The sequence below is a fragment of the Lissotriton helveticus genome, chromosome 2_1, assembly GCF_964261635.1.
Source record: "Lissotriton helveticus chromosome 2_1, aLisHel1.1, whole genome shotgun sequence".
NCBI lineage: Eukaryota > Metazoa > Chordata > Amphibia > Caudata > Salamandridae > Lissotriton > Lissotriton helveticus.
Genome location: NC_136059.1, coordinates 184,226,586 through 184,232,247, shown reverse-complemented (window position 1 = coordinate 184,232,247; position 5,662 = coordinate 184,226,586).

The window sequence follows — 5,662 nt, the reverse complement described above, 5'->3', positions numbered from 1 at the left end:
ATTGGCAAGTTCATCCCCGGTCCAGTTGGCAGAAGCCGGTCGACCCTCAAGAGCTTGGCTGTGATGGCACCACAGCAGTCAGAAGTGATCTTTAAGTCGATATTGGTTGCCTGATGAGGATTTGCTTTAGTCCAACGGACGTCCAAAGACATCCTGAATGAAGAGGAGAAGGACCTTGATAAGTCAGATCTTTCTTACTGTATGATAGCCGCTAGCAGGGTTTCAGGCGGACTAGCGCAATAGTAAAGCTCAACTCTGTTTTTGTGGAAATGACGAGCCCATCGTCTGTGGAAGCCTCGCCAGCCAGCACTGGATCACCTGGCGGGAGAGGAACTCTGGACTTCCTTGTCTCCACTCAATTTCATATTCTGGGCGAGCCACCAGTGCAGCTTGTGTAGCCAGATGCTGCTAAAATGTTTCCTGTTTCAGATTGTCTATAATCTAAGGATCACACTGAACTCTCTAGCACCACAAAGCCGATCTTCGCTTCCTGCCCAGGACAACATGGTGGCTTGTGTGTTTGTTTCTTGATATTAATCAACAATAGCCTCTTGGGTAGCTAATGCTGGATAACGTAATATCTGGAAGCTTATGGAAATTTGCCAGTGTCCAAACTCCTATTAATGTCTTTTCTTTGCAGTTACAGAGTTTTTTGTGAAAGAGATTAACTCATTATACACAGGCCTGTGATTGGAGAACCACGGGCTCTCTTCACTTCTTACATAATCTCTCCCTAGACATCTCTGCCCAAGTCATGACTGTGCCATGCTGTTAGATGACACGCCACACCTGGTCGGAGGCAGGTGATCGGAAGCAGGTGACGTTCTGCAGATAACTTCAGAACAGTTGAGGATCATTTGACTCTCCAGATGAACAACACTGGCTACTCCATTGTGTTCCACACCTGTGGAATCCTAGTGTCTTCCAAAGTCATTGCTCAAGTGCATATTCAGGAAAGGGGCAATTTTAGGGGACTCTAAATGCTGCTGTCTAATGTTGCAGTAACACTGTTAACCTAGCCAAACTAGGACCATACATCACCCTTTTCCTCCTGGTGTAGACGCTTTCGATGAATATTGATTCATCTTGGACCTGAAGGCTGTCAACAAGTCATCAATATTTTTACATTCAACCATTCCGCCCAGTAGGCTTTCTTTTGATATATAATTATTGGGACAATGGGAGCGAGATCTGTGGCTTTATGCGGAGTTCCACCACTACCAGCGTCTGATCCTGCCCTTGAGATTGTCATCGGTATTGATTACATTTACAACAGTATTCGTGTCTGCGGTGGGAATATGCAGGTATTCCCATACGTCGACAAGTGGCTAATGTCCGCTTCTCCACCAAGGAAGAAGCTGATGCTCATCTGATGAGAAGAACTCTGCAAGACTTTGGATTCCTTTAAATTTGATGTTCGATCTTCTGAGATGTTATGTATCAGTTTGATGTGAGATGTGCAGAAGTTCGTTGTCTCTTGAAGAGGGAGGCAATACTTCTCCCTTAACGGATGGTTGGAAAAGATCTTTGCACTGAGTTGTGTGCAGTAGAAATGATTAAATACGACTGCTCAAAGGATAGAAGTAATGGCCATCCACCATAACCAAATATGTAGACAGCAGCCCACACATATAATAAACAAAAAGAATGTTAATATCCAGAGCAATGAATGTCCGTATTAATAAGAATGTTTCTAGGGAGCACTCTCCTTCCGTTACTTTTCGCCTGCTTAGGCTATGCCTGGATCTATGAATTTAATCATTGTAACAATATGATTATCACAGCACACCCTCTATGGGCTGTCACTTGTCACTTTATATCGCAAGTTGTTGCAGTTTTGATGTTGTCCGAGTACTTTTCTTTGCTCTACCGCACGTTAATCACTAAAAGATTGAGATATGTATTTTTTGCCCTGAAGAAGTCAATGGTTCACTCCACAATAAGGCGAAACACGTGTTGGCTAGAAGCTGTATTGAATCTTGTATTTAGAGAATAAAGAAGAGAAGAAGAAACTTGTGACAAACTACTGATGTGGGCAATTCCTGATAATATGGACGTTCATTGTTCAGGAAATTTACGTTAGACTTAACGTTAGACTGAATATGTTATTAACGTAAAATTGTATAATGTGATGGAAACGGTTTGGTGCTGAACTGTAAAGTGCTCTGACACTCAGGAATGGGTCACATTCGCGTTATAGAAAACACTAAAAATAACATAAATAAATAAACGTTCTTTTTGAATACATCTCTCTAACCACTTCTTCGCACAAGGGAAGCCTTGGCCACAGACAATGAGTAGTTCATGGGGTTCACCGTGGCACTGACACAATGGTCGAGAGGATTGTTAGCCTGAGGCAGCGGGGCAAGGTTGGAATGTAATTCCACCTAGGGGGATTGGTTGCCACCGGAAATATTCTTGCCCTTCAGCCCTTCAGTTGATCACTTCAAGATGTAAAGCACTTTGCAGGGGGTCGGGGGGGGATCTAGCTCTAATAGTGAGAAGGGGTAACCAAGTGTATGTGAATTTACAAGGTGACTGAGGTGGGTGGATGGAGAGCATCTGAGTGGATTGTGGACAGAGCCACGTCTTCTGAGCCTGTTGACAGCCTTTTTCCGGAGGAAAGAGAATATAGTTCTGCTTTGGCCAAGTTGGGTTTACCTGTCCCAGATGCACTGTGTGCTTTGTCCATTATATTATTTCCTTGTGGGTCTGCAGTTCAGTCACACTGGAGCCATCTACTTTGTATGTAGGGTGAACAACCAGCTGTTTATTCTTTTTTACTCAGAAAACAGATGAACAGGAATCAGAAGGAGGAATATAGAGGGCAACATGAATTTTATTGGCAATAAAAGATAGCTCTGTGACTTCCCTCTGTTTGTCCTGGTCCCAGTGATGCTGTAGTTACTACTAGCAAGGTTTAACTGATTCACAAATCTCCTTTTTTTCCGCGACTGGTGCACAGAGTCTGGTCTTGCCTCTCCACCTGTTGAATCTGTCATCCCATTCTATCAGTCAATGCTCTTTATCACCTTCTGGCCTTGGAGTTGAGAGGTTAGGACCTCAGATTGTGATGTCCGAGGTAAGATCCAGAACACATTGAAGGGTCATCTTCCCTGCCTCTGACCCCTTCTGTTCTTGGATTCTCAGATGATAATGATAGGTGCAGGGTCTTCCTGCTTTTTTAAAGGGATGAAGGTCACAATTTGCAGTGTTGCCTCACCCCTTAACATTGTGGGCCTGGAGCAGTGCTTCATATCAAGAGATCAGGATGGTGGTGCAGCGGGTCAGCCGGCATTTACATGTGGGGTGTCTTCCTTCTCGCAGATGGCGGTTCTAGTAGTGGTGGTGGTGGTGGCAGTGGTGGGGTGATGGTGGTGGTAGCAGCGGTGGGGGTGGTGGTAGTGGCGGTGGTGGCAGTGGTAGTAGCAGTGGGGGGGCGTAGTGGTGGTGGTGTTGTCAGTTGTGGTGGTGTTGCTGGCAGTGGTGGTGGTGGTCCTGGTGGCAGTAGCATCAGTGTTGGTGGTGGCGGCATTGGTGGTGGCGTGATGGCGGCGGCAGCAGCATTGGTGGTGGTGGCAGCTGCATTTGTGGTGGTGGGGGCAGCGTTGGTGGTGGCGGCGGTGGTGGCCATGGTGGTGCGGGCGGTGGTAGTGGGGGCGGTGGTGGTGCCGGCAGTGGTGGTGGTGGTGGTGGCGGCGGCGGTGGTGGTGGTGGTGGCGGTGGTGGTTGCGCAATGTTGGTGGTGGTTGCGACGTTGGTGGTGGTGAAGGCGTGGTGGCGGTGGTAGTGGTGGTGTCATTGGTGGTGGCAACGGCGTTGGTGGTGGTAGCAGCAGCATTGGTGGTGGCGGCGGCAGTGGCGACGGTGGTGGTGGTGGTTTGAGACTTTCACCAGTGGCAGTCTGTCTGTCATGGTCCGGCATTGTGTAGTGGGCTGCATCCGATTTTAGACATTAGACGTGCTTCCATTGGGTGATACAGCCACTCACTCCTGAGATGTGACCTGGGTGTTCACATGGGCCAGGGGAAGCAGCACAAGGAAGGGTTGACGTGTTTTCAGTGCCCTGTGAAGGAAGCGGGTGACGTCTGAGCGGAGTCCAGCTTTGGATGCCGCCTTCACATACTGTCTGCTTGAGCATCATTAATCATAAAGGGAGAAGGGACGGAGCTCTTAGATCCTATTAATGACACAATAAAAATCTTCAGATTGGATCTGGGAAGTATTAGCCATCTGCATGGCACGCGCATTAATGGTCTGTGAACCTCCAGTGTAATTACACAAGAAGTGGATGGCTTGGAGGGTTTACGGCTCCCTTGAAGTATTAATTAGAGGGCGCTGGCTCTATTGAGGGGCAGAGGGACAGGCCGGATGGCACGGGCGGCCGAGCCACAGAGCGCCCGCAGACGTCATTGAGAGGTTCAAAGGATGCTGGGCGTAGCAGCTCGCATCCTCGGGGTGCGCAGAGGGGCTGGGTACCAGAAGAGCCTGCCTGGACCGCGTGGATGCGGAGGAGGGCGAGTCAACAAATGAACCGGGAGAACCGAGCCAAGGCGAGCCCTGAAAATTTGAACTTTGTAAATCATAGACCAAACGTCGAGTAAAATATGATAAAGTATCGTCAGAATGAAAAAAAAAAGTGTATTTCTTTAGCATGTGGTAGCTTTGACGTCACATTATTGGACTGCACTGAGAAGTACTTCATTAAAAGTGATAATTTTTAAATGTGAATCTTTAGTGAACTAAAAAGCAAGACAATTGTCATATAAACCCTGAACTGGCTCACATTATTATAGAGTAATATTTCTTATGCTCAGGCTTTGTTTTTACCTCTTTGTGCACCGTTCCTTTGCTTTTAGTTCGCGCTAACTCGACCTTAAGGTATTGGAGCGCTTTGCATAAGCTCCAGTTACATTACACAAGGCCACCGTTCATTGTTTACAGGGATGGGGAAATGAAGCGATTTGCTCAGAATCCAACCGGGTTTTCCAGGTCCAAAGTAGACAACTCTTGCCCTAACGCCACCTCCAGGGTACCGGGAGGGAGGTAGACAGAAGCTACATGAAAGCTCGGCTCGTTATGTGTTCGAGGTTCCGACATGACCTTGAGCTGAGCAGGAGCCAGGCTTCAGGCTCGAGCCGGCTTGAGCTTTCAGTGGCCCGCCCAGCTCCAGGTGGATGGAGCAACATGCAGATGATTTTGTGGGGTCTCTTACAGGCCATGGTCATTTGTATTTGTATAGTTCTTCGACCCTTTGTGTAGTCTCGTAGTGCTAGATCATGGGTACTCAAAAACATATTCGCCAGGGCCTCAAACTTTGGTCTGTGATGTGATCGAAGGCTGCATGGGTGCCGGAAGGGTGGCGATCCAGGGGGCAGCAGGGGGGCCAGTAAGGTGGATATAGGGGAAGTGAAGCATTATACATCTAGTGGCTGAATTGCCCAATGTAAAGCCAGAAAACCTGTGATTAATCCCAGCTTCCCCTCTTTACCCAATTGTTTGATCCCATGCAATTGTTTTTTTTTTTTCACTTTCCCTCCTTATTCTTTTATTATCATATATAAGAGGGCCTTGAAATACATGACTTCAGAATGTGCGCTGTACAAAACCTTCTCCTGTGTTTGATTTAATAAACTATAATGTTGTTCATGTATAATATAAA